Below are 23180 nucleotides of genomic sequence, written 5' to 3'. Positions count from 1 at the left end.
ATCTTGTCACGATCACCGCCACAGTCACACGCGTATTTCCTGTGACACACAGTGGCTGTCACGCGCAATCAGTGTGTGCCTGCACCGGCATCAAGAAAATTCGCCGTGACGAGCCTTCCATCAATATCATTCAAAAGATCACCGATCGCTTATGAAGTATTCAGTGTCTAGCACGGATAGAAGAAATTAGCCTGTCTCTGCTCAGAGTTTCTTCCTACGATGCTATCATCAGACGATCAGTAGACGTCTCTTCTTCATCGCAAACAACTAAAGTCAATTGAGCGATTGAGGCGATGTATTACTCGTAAACAATGGTAGGATGATGACAAAATACGGTTAATGCCTTGCCTAGTTACAGTCCACGCAAACTGCCCAGTCGAAGTTTCCATAACAATAGATTTCTCGTAATACTAGTATGCTCCGGATGTCATTGTTGAATTGTGTTTTAAATCGCAATACACACAGGGGATATCGCCTCCTTTTTCTACATGTGGGCGATATAAATTTCACAATGTGCTGGCCATCGTGAAGCAGTCAAGCGTGAAGTCACCAACCAACCTACATGTACATGATTGTACAATGACTATCGTACATAATCATTGCACTTCCCTATGAATGGCTCACCCTGAGTAAATGAGTCATCAGTTGCTCCGACAACAACATTCCTCAACCTTCGTTTGTTTAGAATATGTACCGGCATTACAATAATGAAGGGTCATTGTGGACACAAGAACAGGTGAGGGTTGTTCATCAGGACGGTGCAATGTTAATTAAATCAAAGAGTGGTGGGTGGAGGTGAAAGGAATGGATAGCCTACATGTACATGTGAATGTACAATCATGGAATATTATACATATATTAAACCCAATACTACTATTACTACTAGTTCAGAACTAGTAGTAGATCAACCTTGTTATAGTTCACGCATATTGTTAGATTGACAGCATGAAACAAGGTGGAGGACACTGTGTTTCATGCTGTCAATCTAACAATTATGTACAATCATGTACATGTACATGTCCTTTCCAATGGTCTCCCACGCAATCCCTGGGTTGTTGTTGTTTCTTTATTATTTTTACTTCACCATATGAACAGGCAAGACTGCCTGTTCATATGGTGAAGTAAAATAAAGAAACAACAACAACCCAGGGATTGCGTGGAAGACCATTGGAAATTGGGGTTTTAGTCTAGGCGTAGGACTGACAGGTCGAGAATTTCTTCATGGACCCAGCTACACTAGCCTACAGTAACTATTACAATGTACACACTATTCACATTCATGTACTATACAGAGTGTACTAGTACTACATGTAGCTACATTGTATGCACTGATACTGTTAGAATAGTTTCTATCACAGCTTGCGTTGCCTTTCGGCTCAATCTTTTAGTTTCACTGGGTGTCACTGTGCATTTGTTACGATGATACAGTGTCGCATTGCATTAATTTTCATTGCGTACATGTTGCCCAGAAAAGAGGCTCTCCACTATTACTATTGCATACATGTACATGTACATGTATACTGCTGCACACAATTGTATACTGCTGCAAATCCAAGGTAAGAATTCTATCACACATGTGATGTACCGGTATCTCAGTGTAGGCCAACTATTATAACTGTATTCTTACTTTATTATTACACAAGAGAGAGTTTGGAAGCTTTGTTACAACTCTGAGTTTCAAGGCTCTGCCCTACATGGGCATTGAGCACTCTTCGGACAGTGAAGCACACCACTTGACTACTTTTTCTAGGGAAAAAACGGAGGCGTATCCTATTTCGAAAAAGAAGGTGTCAGCACCGACGCAATCCACACAGTCAAGTAAGCCAATTTAGAAACCGAACGTTTTCGTTCCCTTGTCATCATGGGTAAATACAGGGACTAATGGAAAATGTCAAAATACAGCAACTTATACTTGTAGAGCTACATTGTACATGTACAGCAAAAACATAGATCGAGAACCTCACGCTATACGTGTGGGAAAAATAAAATTCAGCTGGACAGGCCAAAAACAGGGTGAAGGTGAAGAAATGACTACAACATAATGAAAACATCAATGAGGAGAAGCATTCCTGACACTTTCATGAGGATTGGCGGCAGCTAGCTGAGCTTTGCCACCGTGTTTTCCACTTCCGCTCCTTTTTTGTTGTTGCTCGTGGCATCGTTATGCACAAGAACTCGCTCATTTTGAGTTGCGATATTAGCAACTTTTGAGCTTTTCTGAAAATATGGATGCGATTTCAGCAACTTTCCCCTTTTTTTGGCATGGTTGCGAAATATTTTATAATCTTTGGGAAAGCGCTGCTGTGCAGTATACTGGCCTTTTAGTACACAGTATTGAATGTGAAGTGGAACGGACGCTGAACGGTTTTTCAGTAGCTCACGATGACGTATACATGTATATGTAAGACAATGCATGTAGACATGAGGAACAAATCCACAACCAACTGAGGCAGAGGGCTGTCGAGAGTAAATACATGTATGTCATGTACAAACAAGGCCGGTCCTGGAAGCTCGAGGTAGAGTGCTCAATGTACGAATGTACAGAGCAGTATACACACACAACAGAGGCGAAAGGCTGTGTTAGCTGTAACTTAAAGTTTCACGCATCGGAGCGATCATCAGACAGCAGCATTCACTATCGAATTCTCTACGAGCAGGCCTAGATATTTGATGCTAGTGTGGAAGTTAGTGCATATGTGCGAAGTGAAGACGTGGCATTGGGACAATGGTATTGAGTTGTTTTGTGAGAGTTAACGGATAAAGGTGAGAATAGAGGCGATAACAGGGCAGTGTTACCGAGTCATTAAAGGCGATAGCGACGGTAGCGCAAGACCACAGCAAGAGTGAAGAGGGAGAGAGAAAGCACCATGGCGCCAAACCTGGTGCAGGTTGCGCCATGTCGAAAAACTCACGTAACTGATGGTGAGAATCTGGACAAGTAATACTTGTTATTGTTGTTATCGCCTCTATTCTCACCTTTATCCGTTAACTCTCACAAAACAACTCAATACCATTGTCCCAATGCCACGTCTTCACTTCGCACATATGCACTAACTTCCACACTAGCATCAAATATCTAGGCCTGCTCGTAGAGAATTCGATAGTGAATGCTGCTGTCTGATGATCGCTCCGATGCGTGAAACTTTAAGTTACAGCTAACACAGCCTTTCGCCTCTGTTGTGTGTGTATGTCATGTACATGTATCACGTGCCCGTTTGTGTACATGTGCCAGTGTGTACATGTACGTGTGGCTGTACAGGGAGATGGATGAAGAGGAGCGAAGGAAGGAATTTGGAACTGACCGTTCTGACCCACCGCTCCCCGGGGACTGAACAATGGTTCGACCTTTGCATGATGCTGCATGATTATCGCGTCTATCAAGCACCGATTACATCTACATGTACATGTACATTGCGTGGAGCGCCTCTAACTCAGACCTGAGACATTTGGACGGTTTGGAACGGCTCTCTGGCGCCGTTTTGTCTAGCAAGCATTCACACCTTATTGAACACCATGCTAACTTTGCGTCATGCCACCATCATTGTAAAGTACCAGCATGCAACTACAGTCATGTGCATTGTATTATTTGGGCAGTGCAAGTACCAGAGTACAGTGTACATGTAACAGAAGGTGATAGAGTCATTGTACATGTACATGTACATGTAGGCATTATGGTTCATGAAAGGCAGGATTACTTGCTCCCGTATGTATTGGAATGGTTGCGTTTCCACCCAGTAGAGTATATCGTTGATTTCGTGGAGTTCCATCACTTCATGAACGTCTACACGTACATGCACCTGCTGTCTTTCTCGTGTAAATATTTACCTGAAGTCCACAACGCAGGTGCTCGCAGTGCATCGGTTAAAAGCATCCATTTGCAGCATGTTGAAACTGAACTAACGGAGCTGACGTAGCATGAGCTGCATGTAGGTCAATAGGTGTTTGGGTACATCCGGCCCCCACTCCCATGAACAAGCTCCAGCTTGTGAGGTGAGTTGGACGCCATCCCAACATCGACATCCCAATGAGCAGCAGTCCATCCTCTCCTGCAAACTCGAATATGAACACGACGTACATGTACATGTACATGTACAATATACTCGTACATGTACATGTATACGTGTACATGTTTACGTGTACATTATTTTTTTTCTCCTCGAATTCTCTTGTACGGGCAAGAACAAAGTAATACAGCTAGCGTGTGTTGAAGAAGAAAATGAGCGGAAACGTACTATGCTGTGAAACACGCATGACTCCATGAGGCATGATCAGGGCAAATGACAGCTGAAAAGAAAAGGAAAGAAAACAAACACACACACACACACACACAACAACAACAACAACAACAACAACAACAACAACAAGTGCCATACGTACATGTACATGTACATGTTGAAACTCAAGACAGCATACACATGTACATGTATTATGTTGCCTAGGATACGGTGACTGTGAGTGACTTCCCGTAGCTCTGCGGCTATGCGTGTGACGACATGCATCATTGCACGCTAAAAACGATTCATGGAGGCGAGAAGAGCATACTACTGGATACGTAAGTGAGAATAACCAATGCCCTAATAAGGCCATGGTAAAACATAAAGTTGATTCTCAGGTCATGAGCCTGTGAAAATCGGTGCGAGCGAGCGATTTTTTATTTTAATTCCCACAATTTTTTTATTTCCAAAGATAGGGTCACAGATGTGTACGTCACAGGTTCATAATTAATTTATAATTATTTTATTATTTAGGCCAGGGAGTAGAAAAATACCGGTATTTTACTACTCCCGGATTCATGCCTTTCGCATTGACCGCTTTCATGCACGCATATGCATGCATAGAAATAAAAAAAATCGTCGGTGCGCCACCAAAAATCGATGCGCGCGTACTTGAGAATCAAAGATATTTTTTACCATGGCCTAACCAATGCCCTAACGGAAACACTGTCGCGGAGCATTCGACTTTTAGTTTTAGCACGCACACACATACATGTACATGTATACGCGACTTTGCACACACCACACACACAAACACACACGCATACCATGTATGTACCATGTATACGCCCGTCGCAAGAGAAGCACGCAAATCTGCAAATGCACTGGGTGTGCACCTCCAGATTTTCTCTTATAGCAACGACAGCGAAAAAGATCTGAATGAGACAGATCAAGACTTGCGCCAGATAACTGTCTAATCCACACAACTGACGAAGCCATGTGAATCGACCACCAATGCACACCTGGTCTACAGTACACCACACGGAGTACATCGGCATAAAACGGCCAAGACAGTTACCTATGCACATAATGCACCCTGGACCATTGTTATTAGGCTAGGGCCTGTTTTGGACTTCCCACTCTAAATAAAGAATACAAACAACAACAACAACACCCTACACTTGCTGGGTAACCAGTACAGACAGCACGCTGCTTTGGTAGAAGCAGACACTAGATGCACTGGTACCTTGAAGTGAAATTGGAGTTACTTTACCAACCAGCCTCCACACCAACAACCTCAGCCATGAAAGCTATTCCAGTAACGACACACTGGATTGTGGAGCCCCTTCTATCAACCGTTCTACCTACAAGTACATGACATTGTAGTAAACACTCCCTCATTCATATACATGTACATGTAGCAAGCATGCGTTTAAATCAATGGCGTCTAGCCTCATTCTATCATCCATATGCTCCTGTAGTGGCTCACACTGTACCCCATCGTAACTCCATCCCCCTGCAATGTGTTGGCTTCCTTACTTGCTAGACTGATCGTATAGGTATGATTCTAGACTGATTTGAATCACAATTACATGTATCTTCCTGATTGACCATGGGCCACCGTGGAAATTAAGACTGATGATGTCCGATAATGATTCATCTAACCCTCTCAGAGTTAGACTCTTCTCACGGCTGAAATACAATATACATGTACATGTATATTGTACAATAGAAGTCACGTGACTGCACTAGTGTGGATCGAATAGCCTCTTTTACGGGTGAAACACACACAATGAATAAAACATTCTACATGTACATGTACATGTACATTGCAAATGCAATACAGAGCTACATGTAGAGCTAGTGCACTAGTTTGCAGCACTATTAATTTTTGTATTTCTATCAGCACACCGGTAGAGCAACCGCTACATGTACATGTACATTGTACATGACATACTGTTATGTACATATCACACGTGCTTTGGATTGGCGAATACATGTACAATCATGTGCATGGGCAAACTCATCTGTTTGGAAGTATGAAGAACCATGGTTAAGTTCATGGGACGTTGCCCAATGTGGAATCTGTAAAGGCATTCGCAACGCCAGCTGGCCACACTAACGCTGCGTTGTCGAGATCGTCTCCTGTGATCGATTCTCGCCATTGGCATTGTGGGGCGTGTACATGTATATGTACCTTTATCGTACTACGATCTCGTCAGACACGTGACCTTTAGGATGCGGAGAAAGCCACAACAAATCTCCTATCTGCCCACGCTGTGGATATGTAGCATTGATTGTACACACAAGAACATACTGTTACATGTACACCAACATTGGCAGAGGAGATAACAGAGACAACCGCGTAGGCTAGGTCATGGTTGTAACGCTGCGTTTCATGAACATAGAAAAGCTATGGCAATCCTCAGACAACTGATCATACATGTACATGTACAACAAAATACATGCATGCATAAACCTTTTCGAGGCAGCGATTTCAGTAAGTCGTTCCTCACCTCCATAACAAGTTAGCTGAAGCTTTACTTGTCCTTTTACATGTACATGTACATGTACTTCAAAGACGATACAAGTGGATAACAAATTAACAAGACAGTACAGTACAGTACATAATAATAAAATTAAATAAATTATAACAGCGCCTGTTGTACAATTACCTGTCGTTGATCATTTCATTTGAAACTAAGTTAGTTGCGTGCACAGTCATTGTAGTGACTCGCACTTCGAGCATGTATTCATGTACATGTAACTGTTACTTTGAATGCACATGTGCAGGATTGTATTGTACAAGTACAGTAGCTGAATCTCAACCACTGTGACAATACACCTAAAGAGCAACGGCCTATTCTTTGCGAGTCCTTTGAAGTGACAGTCCGAAACCGTTACGTTCTTCTACGTACTTCTCCCTTCCCCATAATATTCTCCTATCTGAAAAGTGATGTTATCAAATGCTAGAAAATTGATCCATTTCCATTTGCTTCCATGGAATTGTATTGCAAAGTGTCTCGTGGTGACACTAGTGTTGATAATTCAAATAATACATGCATACCCTATACGTAAATGTACATGTACCCATTTTCCGTTCTGGTTTAGTCATTACACGTATTAATTTATATTATTTGGTGCAATACTAGCGCCCCTTTCTCGCACCAAATTATTATTTTTGCTACCTGACCATGCAACCCCCCCCCCCTTTTTCGATGCCAGGTTGCAACGCTAACGCCAAGACCCCTGGTCGGTCGAGTTGCTCCCTGTACATCGGCACGTCGTCCCTACATCCCCTGTGTCTTGTCTTGTGTTTGTCTCCACATGTCTCTATGTAGGGCTGTGTTCCCAATAAAAAAATTAAAAAAAAAATAAAATTAAAAACCTGCTCTGAAATGTAGTGGTACACCGACATTCAAATGGAGTTTTTCTTTTCTTTTACCTCGAATGTTTTTTGTACAATCTGTATCACAATTTGTGTGTTGGGTTCAGCAATAAAGGATATGATACGTTTGCATATACATCAACCTAGCATATGCTTGAGTTTCCCAGAGTTTGCGTGGACTCCATCCAGGACTGATCTACCCTGATTGACACCATGGCATATTGACACACCATCACACACACACACAGCAATATAATAATTATAGGCTACGGAGAGGCCGTGACACAAAGGCATGATTGAAAATGTTGATACAACACTCCGATGATCAGCCACTTGTCTGTTGTAGCTCAGCGTCTGCTTAAACCCCTCAAGCAAGCACTAATCAAATCCATTAGAAGGCCAACGGAATGGACCCAGAGCAGTTCGCGTCAAGGTTGGACATTCTGTCAGCACTTGAAATAAGGAAGGAATGGAACACATAACCGGACGGCCGTCAAGTAAGGGAAGCCTATGGAATCCTGCTGCACATCACAAAAATATCTGCTGACTAGTCTGGTTGTGAAAATCTGTGATTGCGCAGTTGTAATCTGATGATCAGGTATGATCCCAGAGGGGATCATAAATTTTTGCTTTCACGGTCATTATAATGCTTGGAAATCACCAAAGCTGCATGTAGCTAAAACAACGAGAAGATCCATGTACAAAAAGGCAAGTGTAAACGTTCAGGCTTGTGGTGATGTGTTTCACGATCCAATGCTTCCCTGGGGCGCCGGCAATGCCACAATGCCTAATTACGCTACTAACTCACACATTGCTTGACACTTTACCTTCCGCGTGAGTGTTGGGGTGTGCACCGCGAGAAGCAGCCAGTAATCGCTTGCGTGATTAGCCAATGACCAAGACACGAAATAGGTATCATTATTGTTTTCCCAATTACTGCGCTGAATCTGCTATGTTTTCCCAATTAATTATAATTGTTCACACCTACAATATACATGTACATGTATGCGTAGGTAACGTTCATGGTTGTGCATGGGCTGTTGTAGAATCATTCCTTGTCATTGCACCCAACTGCTTCCACTACGAACACTAGCGTACTCATCAGATGGATTGTGGTAGAGCCACCTGCCGAGCGGCTGCAGTTTGTGAGGACATGGCGGTGAGATCATGCAACGGCTAAGTGCCCCGTGTCACACTCTGTAGTGTTGCAGTAGAAGTATGGAACAGCCATCGGAGTATGCAAAGTTAGTTATGTTGTATGTACATGTATCTACACGTACCCTGATCTGAAGTCCCAAAGCAGAACAGCGTTGGGTTGGCAGCTAACAGTTGTCGTTGGGATCCTTGAACCCGTTTTCCATTCCTGTCACGTCATCTTGTTCAAGATTTCACCCTATCGCGTATACCACCCGTAGCTGGGGAAGCTTCTACTCTACTCGAGTGGCGCCACACTTCTTATCATCAGTTTGCAAAGGGTAGCACTGGGCCTCGACAAGAGTTACGACCCTCTGCATCAATCAGGTTTCTTGGGGCTTCTTCTCACCGATGGAGATCAGAGGCAAGCCGACTGGAGGCCGTAGACACAAATAGCGCACCAACCGCTGGTGACACTCAGCAATCACAACCGAGCACAGCTCACTGGTCTTGTGCAACGGACGAGACAATTACTAGTATTAGTACACACAGACTCGTTAGGGTATGGCATCAGCAATAGGATTGGTGTTACAAAGGTATGTGTTGTTTCCCTGCCAAGAGAATGGTCGGAGCGATCCTGTACGGAGGCACACTGGGCTGTGCGCAATCGGCATTTCACTTTGCTTAGTTGCATAGCATAATTTTAAAAAAATACTTGACGCCATTAATTTCATTCCAGCGGTTCAAACAGTTGTCCCTGTGAGATCTCTAGCATCCTCTCACGCTACACTTCAGTTCAGCGCAGGAACTTCCGCCAAGGAGCGTACACGCGGTCATATCGAGACTTGGAACAAAACGGTGAACGCTATGAGATCAAAGGCACCACCGGGGGCGCCTTTTTGTCAACAAGTGTAGCCGTGTATTTAAAACGACCATGTTTCCAATGTTCAGGCAATGGTCACGTACAATGTTGATATCGACTGTGTTTATGATTGTGTACCTCGTCTCACACACAATACATAACGTATTAACGACTTCATTATTTGCAAGAGAAGCAAGCCCTTGCACCCAGCTAGGGAGTTCTAAGGAAATCCAAGCGCATACAATGCACCTAAGAGGTGGCAATAGTATGATAATTCCATGGCACTAACCGATACCAGTTACAAAGGAAAGTATCATGAATTTGGGTGTCACCCTACAATGGGAGTGCTGCAGTTATACCTTATCACCGAAGACTAGTTTCTATTATTGCAACCTACTAGATGATAGTATCAACGGTGTATTTTACTGATGCAGACTATGGTAATAGCCGGCCAGGCGTAGACTTAGACACTATACATGTACTTGCTATTCCTTTGCATACCTACAGGTATAATTTGATGCCTTTCGGTGCGTTTCGATTCCGATCGTAGCCCCAAGGCACTACCGAAGCAATCTGCGAACAAACCCTGGAGTCCAAACCTGAACTGAAGGACCTGTATTCCTTGATGGTACGAACGGTACATGGTACATGGTGAACCTGCAGACATTTCGACTCCACGGCACAATGGACAGGAAGCCCGTTAAGGTGGCAGACGGTTTTCGCGATGTGTCGGAACAAGACTCTCAGCAAAACTCTGTTACGGCTCGTTCGCCCCAAGTGCGGGTGAGTAGTGTGCGCCGTAGGAGACCAGCCTATGGCTATGCAGAGAAAAAGACAAAAATGATGCGGCAATGAGTTGTGACTGCCAAATCTCGTATTTCACAACCTTGTCATGATGCGAGCGTGTCTCGGTCAAGATTCTACAGTCTACAGTGGACCTGAAACGTTATCCAGAGCGAGTTCCAAAGAGGCTACAAATCATGTATTGTATCTGCTTGTTCAAGCAAGCGCGCTCGTGAAACCGAAAGTCCCCATATTGCGCACTCGACGACGGGTAGAAGCAAATAAGCGACCCTACAAACAGCGTCCTCTAGAAACGTCTTTTGCCGAAGTGTGCGTGTAACTGGAGACCACCAAGTCTGACGCATATACAGTCATGTACATGTACATGTACAGTACATGTAGGTCTGATTTGTGTCCCTGTGCTGCGCTAGATCTGATCCTACATCAGTACAATAATCTAGTCATGATGATATGACTACTAGTACATAATCATTGTATATCTACAGTCATGTACATTGTGTACATTGTGTTCGTCTTTGTGCCAATCATTGCGAGTGCGACGGCACAAATAATTTTGTTCAATATCGCCCACGTAACGTACGTAGCAGCATACAGTGTACAATGTACATGTAAGTCACTACAAAACTGGTACCCCCACGCACAGAAGAAACTCTGTGACAAGACATTTGCACCTGCCCTTCGTGTACGTGTAGTTAATTGCCAGAACTCAGTTTCTGAGTGAATTCTACATGACAGCTGTGCGCTGGTGGTGCAAAGCGTCAATGTGAAAAGCGCTGTCAGCAGTCCCGACACTTCCTGAACAATGGTGTCTTTCTAGGAGAACTGTGTTTCCCTGGCCGGCTGGGTGCCACACTTGAAAAACGTGGGAATACTGAGTGAACCCTGAATCGCCCATCGTCCGTCTGAATATCCACTATATCTTTGACGTGTTTTCCACATGGATTTGCATATGCAGTGTACCCTGAGGCTTTGGGACATCGAATAGGACTTTAACCAAGTGGGCTGTTGATGCCTGTGTTGTGGGACAGCGGGCCGACGCCGTTTCCGATGGATTTTCCGTGGGATTGTGTCAAAATTCCATCAACAACAAACCCGATCCAGACCGTATACGCGAACATGTTTATAATGGTCCCGATGAAGCATCTTCAAAGGACAAACATGCCCCAATACATAATAAAGGTGTTAACAGTGGGCACATAATGTACTTTGGGGTCAAGTAGTTGATTTAGATTTGTATTGTTCATCATTACGCTGTATTTTTTTCATTGCTAATGCTACCAAAATTACAATCATGTACTAGTACAACGAATACAATGATTGTGTGTTGGATTGCGAATCAACATTTACTGTCGTCGATCTGAAAACATGGTTCGAGAACCTCGATACTGGGCCAGAGCAAAGCAACAGCAGTTCATGTCTAATGTACACATGTACATGGAGTGGGGCCTGGAATGGAGGCGACGTCCATCTCCTCAAATACAATGTAACAGCATGTAGAGCAGCCCCTAGATTACTCAGCATTTCGATCGTCCACGCGAGCTTAGCGCTTGGAGCGGAGTACAGCATGCAAGCAGCGGAAGTTTTCACCGCCAGCCGAGGCGCCGAGCATCACTCCGACAAGCCTGCTTGGGCATAAGCCCTACCTAGCCTTGGGAGACCCTGGCCAGCACATCACTACGGCATCAGTACAAGACATACTCGAGCAAAGGTGGAATACACACAATATGTTTGGGCGAACGGCCCTCCACTCTGCTCGCCGCGCATAAAAACGTCAATCTTCAGCTGCAAGTGATCCAGACCAGCGTGACACGAACAGATTGCATTCGTGGACAAACTAAAAAGGGCCAATTAGCAGCCGAACAGGAATATCAGTACATTGCAGGCGAGGAGTTCAGGTGACTAGCTTCGAGTAGCCGATGTCAGACTCAGTGAGTGCATCAGACATCTGTCTACATAAGTGAACTTCTCAGTTTTATCACCTCAGTACTGTGAACTGTCTCGTCCGTACACCAGTAATGGTACTGCCCCCAACAGATGATAAGCATCTACTGTATCTCAGCACCACCAAGTTAGTGCCGAGAGGCGATAGAATTGGGCATCGGACGTTCAGCGCGAGAGATTGTAGATTTACATTGTACATGTACATGTATGCGCATACATTTGTATGTCCGTGGATTGTTGCGTCTTCTGGTTTGCGATCAGAGAAACGTGCTAATTATTGTGTTACGCGCACCGCTAATTAGGCCTGGTGTACCAGCCTTCGTCGATCCTCGGGGCAAGATCGCCTCTGTCCATTTGCCACGCTGACACGTTGTGAGCGTGATTGAGGAAACACTCCGAGTAAGTCTCTCCCATCGGGATACCACAGTTCCATCTTCCGACCAGCGTAGCAGATTTCCGCCGGTCGATCGCCTTCGCGAGGTTGCAGCTTTGGCTCGCTGCTCCTACTCCTGCTGCACTACACTACCATACAGGTGTCGTTTGAACACGTGACAGCTTTGGATTGAATTATTTGCAGCTGAGTGGCTGGATATAAGCCCATCTTCTTGACTGTTTCTACCATTGTTGAATCGAGACATACAGTGGCTGGATACATAGCGAAACGGCTGCTTCCACAGGAGCAGTGCAGGAAGAGACTCCTGTAACCACATGGTGGATCGCAAGCTTCGGCCGGTGCTGAAAGTATCCTAAAAGTATCGCAGCCTTCAAATCGAATATTGTCTATGTTCGGTCTATACAAGGCCGGTTCATGCAACAAGTACGTGCCAATGTTCTAGACTGCTCCGGGCGACATTCTCAGTAGTGTGTCCAACAACCTAGCCAGGACCCGTTTTTCCTGCGTCAGTGCAAATTTGTAGAGGCCAACAACACTCTGAATGCAACAGCTCTGAACGCCGTCTCGCCAGCATTGTGAGCACCGAAAACCGTGTTTCTTGCAAGTGTTTCTGCACTCTCGTTATCATTATTCCGTCCCCGCCGACACGCCCGTGTGAAACACTCAGTTTGATCAGCTTTGGGACAGCAGTTAGTACGCTTGGAGGGTGCCCGCATACGACCAGCAACAGCGATACTCTACCCCGACACGGTAAGAACTACAATCATCTACATGTAGATGTAGATGTTGTTGTACAGTGGCGATAATTCAATCTCACCAGTTTGAAAACTGTGACGGACGTACATGCACTCCAGGGCATTCAGATGCTGTGCATAGGATACATGGCATGATCTTTTGTTTAATTAAATGGAATACTTCGTCAAATCACAGGAGAACCATTGCCGCGCAGACTTGATTAATGTTTGTTAAATACGGAGTGATTCTCGCGAGACAGCAATCTACAACCTGTTATAGCCTTCAATCATATCGATCACTGCCTGTAACATAAGAATTCGACTAAATAGAACCAAGATGGAAGAAGGTGCTGGATGTAGCTCAGAATAACAGTCTATAGATATTGTAAGCAATGTTGGAGGGACAGAGTATTGTATGGAGGTGCAACCTTCCAAACATGGTCCGTGTGAAAGGCAATTGATGCCGGATGACTTGGTGACTTGGGCCAGCCACAACTCATGAACTCTCACAAAAAGGTAAACGAATTACTAGTATTGGTATTTCGTCCTCACCTAGGTACCCAGAAATCCACCGCTGAGTACTAGTAGTACGCCATTCTCTCCAATACAACCTGTGATTTTGCACTGCTCTGTTAGTTTGAGCACGTGCGAGAATCGTTCAAGCCGTGACGAACTCTGTTATGCTTCGCGAGTGAAGTATCTAAGTGGCGGGTGAAACACGCAAATGCTTCTGCTGAAGCAATCATGCTGCTCTGGCACATAATCATTGTGCCATCCAGCGGTGGACTGCTTCCCTCTACTAGTACAAGTACTACTGACTCTAGTGCTTGTGGGACGTACACGTACATGTATCGTAGAATGCAATTGATTCGACTTGACCTGTGTAAACGACTTCAAATGTTAATCATGAAATGTCAGCACCATCTCCGAGGTACCTAGCAGTCTTTCTCTAACTCAGTGGGGAAAGTGCCTTTCGGAGCCCGTTTGATGACCAGTCGAATTAATTATCCATTCTGCATGACAGTTTAATAGACGGAAAAGGCATTAGCATCGATCAATGCAGGGCTTTCCTTTGGGAAGCCAGCATTCAGTACGATCAGTGGAAGTGGAGCGAAGACCCGTTCATGCTTCTCTGACACCGCCAACGTCACTGGAAGCTAGTCTCACAGCCTTTACTGATTCCAATGGAAATTAGAACGGGTGGGATGGGTCCGCAGGGAAATCGCCACAAGTGCATTAGCACTCCCCGCAGTGTTGGTCTACTGGAAGGCTTTGTTTCTAGAAACCTTTGGGCGATTGTCGAGAGACGAGGTTAACGAATCCTGGTCCATGTCCATGTACATTCATTTTTAGTTTGGCAGCATATTACAAGGCGGTAGAACACTGTGTTCGGAAACAGTGAATCTAATACCATGAACATCCATGTACTAGTTATCTGATGGACAGTAAATGTGGGAATACAGTGGCGACATCGACTCGAACCAATGACATCAACGAGAATAATCTCTTGCATTGTTCCTATCGCCATAGGTCTACTGAATGTACCGCACAAGACACATAGAAATTTGATCATGTAAGAGGCCCACGGTGTTTTGCCGAGCTGATATCAGTAGGTCGATCTGGGCAAACAGCTGCAGCAGCTTATCACCTTTAGACCGTTTCCGTGTGTCTAGTACTGTAGCAAGAAGGCTGAGTTTCTTGAACAATACTACATGACTTGTAGCACTGCTTCCGAGAGTGACTAGTGTGTGTGTGCCGACAAAAACTATCCTGGCGTGCACGCGCGGAAAGCTGCAGGCGCTTCAGTGTGCTCTTGAGGCGCAGAGGAATGCTGAGAACAAATCGCTCAAGTGCTGCTTGAGAGCGGAGAATTAGGTAACATGGCTGCAGGCAAAGCTGGTCAAGTGGTATCTCTGAGAGCTTAAGTTCGCATTAATTAATATTTGTGGAGTATAACACACTATCCTGTAACTAGCCGTGTGATCTTCTGTATGCTGTAAGCCTCCTTTAATCTTTCATCTGTACGAATTCAGCATGGGTAAATCCCGCGCAATCCCGGAAATAGAATCGCCAATTCGGGAAAGGAGATTTCACTGAAAAGATAAAAACAATCTCAGATATTCGTAAGACTGAGACTTTAATGTTGGACCACAATCAATGCGTGGACGCTTACAATCAGATAATACTAGTACTAGGGAGATCACAATGCTTGTTGATGGAGATTCCAGCTGTGTGCATAGTCCATAGGCGCCAGAAGCAGTATATTCATTTTACTCATTACCTGGCGTCATTAGCACCTCATAACGTTTCATTCCATCTTCGCATCAGATGAAGGTGATGTGGGAATGCGTTGTGACCTCCCCTGTGTGACTATGCGCAAGGTCAAGTCATGTACAATGTACTATGTACAGTGTATGTACAAGTACCAGTAGATCTACTACAATGTAGTATCACCTGGCGTCACCACTGGTCTGGCGTATCGTCCATATCGCCCCCATTAACATTCTCTGAGAGACAAGAGAGAATTCATGTCACATTGCACATATGCTCTGATCCGTTATCGCTCATCGCAGCATTTCCTGCGCTCCTGCAATAGCAATAGCATTAACATGTTCAGTGACCATTGGTCGTCACCTACATGTTTTCACTGGAAACCGAAAAACTGAGTGCCAGCTATTGGCAGTCACCGCCAGACAGGAGGGCTTTATGTCACACCGTCACACTGTAACTGATAGCGCCGATCACGCGACTGTCTCTTTCTCCATTTTCCACACGCTGACACAGCGACACTTATAATGTACGGCATTCACCGTTTATTGCATGCCTTATCGATATCAGCGACTTTGATGGAGTCGGTTTCATGTTGCCGCGCTCCTTAATATATACGGCACGCGTATGATACAGCATTTTTCCTTGAGCAGGACTACTGACTGTCTTGGAATTGTATGGTCGATCATACTATCACGATCAGTATCAGATTCTGTACTAGTGCTGGCCTGGATGTTGTGCCACGCATGGAAGATCTCCAATGCTCTCGAAGCAAGTAGGCTGTGTCACAACAAGGCCAGCATACATCACTCCTCAGCCTCCGGGGTAGTCGCTCGTTGTCCTAACTCTAGGCTTCTAATCCAGGGCCAAGTGAACTACCGATGTCATCATGGTTATAACATTCAAATACAATGAACCTACTAGTCGTCGTACTGGTGTGATTTGTCACAGCGAGGTCATTGACTTTTAGGTGATCCACATCAACCTCTGACCCTCACGCATGGGATCTTAGCGCTGCTCGTTGTTGGGTTAAGTCATCAGATTCTTCCAGGATCGATCTAGAATCGAGGCGCAATGGCGCTAGTGACCGTATGCATTTGTCGTGACATTTAGTCATTACGATGCACTGAGTCTTTGAAGTACTCGACTGTATGCGAAACTAAAGATAACAGAAAGGTGAAAGAACAATCAATCGCCTGCAATTGTACAATGTATGGACGTGACTATTCCAAGCCTAGTCTACCATCAGCCGCTGACTCATTTTTCGGGGGATACATCCGTATGAAATGTTTGCTTTCATCTTGGGATGATGCACGTGAGAAACTCTTGATGAAGGAACACAATGTACAATGTGGTACGTGTATGTGATGACAAGTGTAAGACATTTTGGTTAGAATAGTGCAGTTAGAATAGTGCAGGTGGAAGCAGGACCCTCTTCGGTACTACAGCCATGTTTCTCCTTGGGAAGACCTACTGTACATGTACATGTAGCTAATAACACGTATTGCCAGTCGTTGTGCTCTACCTGTCATTGGATACTGCCATTACCGGACCAACTGTTGTGGTAGTACAGTCAACCCATGAGTGTTTTGCATGCACATACATGTACGACCTTCCATTCAGTACAGGATTAGTCAGGAAATGCAGTGGCTTGTAGTAACGGAAGCATGACAAGTGGCGTCACCGCCATCCCATACATTGTACCATATCATGACATGTAAAACGCGACGCGAGACGATTTCTTGTGCTCACGTGATTGTCAGTGTTTAGCCTATAGCTAGTCTAAACTGCGACCACTACACTCAGTCTACACTCAGTCTACACTCAGTCTACACTCAGTCTACACTCAGTCTACACTCAGTCTACACTCAGTCTACACTCAGTCTACACTCAGTCTACACTCAGTCTACACTCAGTCTACACTCAGTCTACACTCAGTCTACACTCAGTCTACACTCAGTCTACACTCAGTCTACACTCAGTCTACACTCAGTCTACACTCAGTCTACACTCAGTCTACACTCAGTCTACACTCCGTCTACAGTACCCCATGGTAAACCCTCCACTAGCATCCTGTTTGGCCGATTGACTGCGGAGTTGTGGACGCCGTGCGATCCGTTTTCCCTCCAGACGCCACCACCTGCCATCTCTCCCAGTGCAGGCCAAGGAGAGTGCCACTCATGCTGTAGACGGACCATGCTGACGACCAACAGAGATGATGATATTTGTCTTGGAAGATTCATTAGACATTATCACATTTGCAGTTCCTGTTCCTTCCTTCACCAGCACCGGTTTGCATGGGGACGATGAATGAAACCAATTTACCAGCTGACAATCATCAGAGCTCGATATGATGTTAGTGATCCTAATAGACTTTTCGTCATCAAGGCCGTGTTATCTCCCGGTTGCCATTGATTTCTAATTATTATGTATTAACCGCTCTCTGTCCGGATTGAGCACCCACATGTACATGTACATGTATTATTATTTTTTACAACCCTTGTCTCATGGCCTTGTGCCGTAGTTGTGGCGTGCATTTTAGGTTCAGCGACAATTATGTCACGTTTTCAGCCCACGCGTTTCGGTCTCTTCCTGCCCTCGCGCACACCACGACTTCGCGAATCTTGAGCAATGGCATGCTATGGAGGGGCAGATCACTCCCTGGCACAGCATGCGGCAATGGCGCTGTGGATAGGACCGTGAGCAGCTAGGTCTCGAGCGATGTTTCCAGCACTGACTTTCAACCTAATCATCTGGGGTATCCACTTCTCACGGGCTGCTTGGGTGTGAACAACGAACAATCCAGGGAAGGTGGGAGGACTTGTCAAAGGTTTTCAGCTACATGTTCATATCCGAGCACAATAGGGGATTCGTCCCGCAGTCGAGCTCAAGGTGGCCAACGTTGTTATTGTTGATGTAATTGATTCTGTATCGTGCAAAGAAGCCTAGAAGAAATATTGCTCGTCCGTCCAGTCTGACCCGCTTTCAAGAGGGAGCGATTCACGCCTTTCGTGGGTAGAGCACTACACTCTATGTGCTGCGTCCTTTGCACTCGCTAAATCGGTTAATCACCGGTGCTGGCAAGGCTCGGGGCATATGTTGGCAAGCTCCGCATGCTTCTCGCTTCAGCAGCCTCAGTGATTCCCAGTAGCTCCGTTATAGTATGACACATAGTCACTAGCGTCCTGCCGTGTCAATAAAGACCCCCGCGCGGATAGTGGTCGCATCAGAATCAGGATTGGCCAAGTGGCCCACAGACTCTGAAATATTTCGCTCCAGTAGTTTTGCCCTTGGCTGAGCCAGACCACTGCTGTGTTCCGAACCGACTGGCAGTGCAGAGGCAAGCACACTCTGTCGCGTTTCAATCTCAACTCAACCCCCTGAGCAGCGGACAACGGGCCATTCCACTGGTAAGTGAGCACTTCATGAAAAATGGCTCTCCGAGAAGTAGAGTAGTGTTAGATGCATGCAGCCATGCCATGCATGCCATACGATCTTACGGAGTCGCCGTCACTCCTGGCACTGCCCCCGAGATCTTGTCGGTACCTTTGGTCCCGTTCTGCTGGCGTCTGCGTTCTAATCTGCTCGGACAGAACACTAGTAGCCGAGTACTAGCATCTTTGATGGCCCCGTAAGATTGCGCCGATTGATCTATGTTATGTGTAGAACCCCAGTGGATAATGCCTGCGCGTCTGGGGCTGGAGCATACATGGTTAACCGGTCGCGGAGGGAGGTTTGGTGGAGTCGAAATATGCAGAAATAATCCGGATTCCTCTAGTCTGCTGTCCAACTCTCCAATCCAAGATTCACCCGTGCACATGTTCGCGTGATAATTATAATAACCCCTTTTCCACAATCTTTAGAAAGCAATTTCGGCAGAACAACGTCAAATCGACACAAGCAGTAGATGTGGGAAGGCCTCTTCTTGTGTGCAGTCACTTCTGGATTGTTTGCAAGCGTTTAAGGAAACGCTCGAGCTATTATCGTGTGAATCATTGCCCGTTTCTTGAAGTAACATTAGTTACTTGAAGTTACTTGTCAGTTGAAGTTGATGGAACATTTTAGTTCTCGGAGGAAAGTAACGATTAGTGCAGCACAGGCGAACATACATGTACATGTAGACGGAGCGCTATCTGGAAAGGATTCGAAACGTACATGTACAAGTAGGTTACCGCGCTGGTCGTTGTGGAAATGTTTCATTAGCCAGGACTCTAAACTCTAATTATCATTTGAGAAAACTGAAGAAAAGGATCTGTTATGGCCTCTGGTTTGGAGCTCCATCTGATCATGATTAGCCATGTTGTAAAACGTTCACTGTACAATGTAAAAAGTTTCTGATGTTGTGAGAAACGTGTGCTCTTCATCTTCCCCCATTCTATGTCAGTGTCAATGTCTGGCCATGACGAAGCTGATCTAACTTTGAAAGTTGGTACAAAGGAAACTATTTGGCCACCCATACATGTATTGTACGGTGTATTTGTATTTTATGGGTTCTCCACACGCCTTAGCCTAAATCCAGGGAGTCTCCGTGTATACATGTTCAATGTATGCTGTGACTTCTTGTATCTCTGGATGTATACCTGGATTTGTGCAGAGTATGTTACCTGATGTGGTGCGGTTTTATTCTTCTTATGTGATTGTGTTGCAGACATCGGCTCAATATGGCGGCTAGATTCAGCTCGGCCCACCTGCGGCATGCAGTCCTAATTGTAATGGTACTGGTCGTGTTCTTGACCCGGATAATTTCCGCTCTGCCCACACAGCTCCGGAGTACGGCCATGGACGACAGCGGTAAACAATTCAGTGCTCACAGTCCAGATGTGGCCTTGCTCGTCGAGTCCACCGCCACCATATTCAACATGTGTCGGCATACCAACATGTATCGCCGCGAGTGCGAATGGCACAAGTCCAAGATCTCCAAGATTCTGAAGCGCATTTTCAAAGTCTATGACGTGAGCACGAACGAGACAACGAGGTTACGGATACGCGAGGATGCGCTAAGCACAACTGTGAACGCCATGGTATCGGAAAACAAGATAGCTCTGCTGGAGCGGGCCAGCCTGCAGGTTATGTCATTCTGTGTGCTCAATCTGTCATACTGCAAAACCGATATGGACTACGTGCTCCTAAACTTCGACCCCGCAATTCGCAGAGGGTAGTGAGGCTCTTGGCTGATCAATCATCGCCCAGCCTCTATTTCCTTGTGTGTCGCCATGTTAGGTTAGTAGGTGTTCTTGTTTGTTTGATTGCCGTATCGTCATCGCCAACAGACTTGAGAGAATTCTGTAGAGTGTTTTTTATACAACTACTGACACTGTCCAGGGATCACAATTATTATTATTACTACTACTAGAGATTAGTTTGTTGACCAGCATTACCCGCGTCACAGCGTGTGTTGTATTTCAGTTGATCTTGATGACGGATTATTTGAGTTTCGAACACTGCGCCCCATTCAAAACCCGATTTGTCACCGTCCACAACTTTATAACAGTCTTGAGAGAAAATGACGAATTGCATACCTCTATTCCGTTTATATCTAGACCCCGAAACACTTGTCCTTTTACCACTACATGTATCTGCTGTACTTGGATTTCAGCGTTTGGAAACTTTTCTTGTGCAAGTGCCGGTACTAAACTGACGATGTGTCGTGAATCGTGAACACGAGAGTTTATCCACAGAATGGTGGAAGCCTTGGCTCACGCTCAATCTGGGATAGGCATTGGCGGATAATGCTCGAAAAGGCGGCAGATTCTGTTCGAAAAGCAGTGAAATTGGCAGAACCATACAAACCTTATGGCAGGCAATTCCTCGAATTCTGCTCCATTTCTTCATCCACATACCAAACATGCATGAAACTTACCAGAAAAAGTAACGAATTCTGCCAATTTTCTGCCGGTATTATCCGCAAAGGCCTTATCTGGGAACTAACTGGTAAATGGTAAAGCGGGCTAGACTGCAGTGATGGGAATGAAATCCGACATCATGCTTACTAGTACACGTAACCGCTCGGCAGTGACCTCTGTTGCATTCGTGTGGCTGGATTTCACTAGTCTTAATGGCAGTATGACTGTGCAAAGTAAACTCTCTCTGAGTAAAGTAAAGTAAATTCGGCACGTCTGCATTCCCACTTCGGGCAGCTGATTGCGATTGTGGAGAAGTGAGGAGACGATAGCACCAGAGATTCTGATACACACACGGATGGTCAAACGGGTTACAGCGATATCAATAATAATGTATAATACGATGAAGAAAGGTAAAGGACAAAATGTTACGAACATTCGTAACATTTTGTCCTTTTCCTTTCTTCATCATAACTATATTGGCTCACCATCCGAGTTCAAATGTATAATTACAAGAGAGATTGGAAGCTTTGTCACAACTCTGAGTTTCACGTATTACTACGATCATCAGGCAACTGATGGGTCGAAAACGGGCAGCCGGAACATAAGGGGGAGCACGGTGGGAAATTCTGAGGGGTATCATAGCGCAAGAGTCAGGAGCAGGCGTGAAGTTGCCAAGTCTTCAGATTTGGGGCTATGCAGCAGCAGTTCCGGCGTGAATGATAAAGAATAGAATAGTGAATAATAATAATTCAAAGAATCTGTCGGGGAAGTGAACTGCCTGAAAATAGCAAAAAATACCAGACCCACCAGGACGCGAACTCGGGACCTGGCCTGTCATTAATTAATTAATTTTTTTTTTAAACTTGGGCCAGTATGACCATACATGTTTGTACGTACTACAGTATTCATTTCGTCTTGGGTGTTAGACATGGGGAAGTTGGCATACAGGGGTGGTGAGCCCGCATTTTCGGCACCGGGAATACAGCTCGCTCGACTCTGTCTCTACTGAGTGAAGTGGACCCACACCTTGATCTGGTGAGCTGCGTCATGGGGATTTGCAGTCAGATGGGCTCGAACCCGCGATCTCAGGCAATTGCAAGTGCAGCACACAGTGTACCACCGGGGAGCCCCTTGCGTGTCATGAGCAATGCTCTAACCATCTGAGCTATGGGACTGGGCTCAACCAAGAAGGCGTTTTCAAGTAACGTTTTCACTCCAAAGGCGAGGGCCAGGGGGGGGGGGGGACAAGCAAGGTCCCGGGCAGTTCGCTTCCCCGACTGAACCTTTGAATTTGAAGTTCTCCCAATCCTTCCAAAAATAATAATGATAATAATGTTAAGTTAACCCAGCTCGCATCTTCCCTGAACCTGTTAGACAGGAGCAGGGTCGAAACATCTGTCGACAGTGTCAAGCTAAGGTAGTCAATCTCCTGCAGCCTGGAGAGCGCTCTCCACGGAGAGATCCACTGCTGTCGGGTCGTGCCGAATCGTATCTGTCCTCCGCAATGGTGGTCGGCCACGTGGTTGTTTTATATCGTTTGCGTTAAATTAATGGATCACTCCACTGCTTGGAAGGAGGCGGATTCTGGACCCTTTCGC

The 23180-nt window shown here is 45.3% G+C and overlaps 1 long non-coding RNA gene across 2 annotated transcripts; it reads left to right on the top strand.

The window, feature by feature from the left end:
* Positions 1-11833: 11833 nt before the first annotated feature.
* LOC135822633 (uncharacterized) lies at positions 11834-21377 on the top strand. 2 transcript variants are annotated; one of them, XR_010554525.1, is made up of 2 exons: positions 11834-13487; positions 20388-21377. It is a non-coding gene; the product is annotated as an uncharacterized LOC135822633 (long non-coding RNA). The 2 variants fall into 2 exon arrangements; XR_010554524.1 differs by lacking the exon at positions 11834-13487 and adding an exon at positions 17784-19149.
* Positions 21378-23180: the final 1803 nt, after the last annotated feature.

This window comes from Sycon ciliatum, chromosome 8 (assembly GCF_964019385.1).
Source record: "Sycon ciliatum chromosome 8, ocSycCili1.1, whole genome shotgun sequence".
NCBI lineage: Eukaryota > Metazoa > Porifera > Calcarea > Leucosolenida > Sycettidae > Sycon > Sycon ciliatum.
Note: the sequence above shows the minus strand (reverse complement) of the source record. Positions and strands in the feature narration are given on the sequence as shown.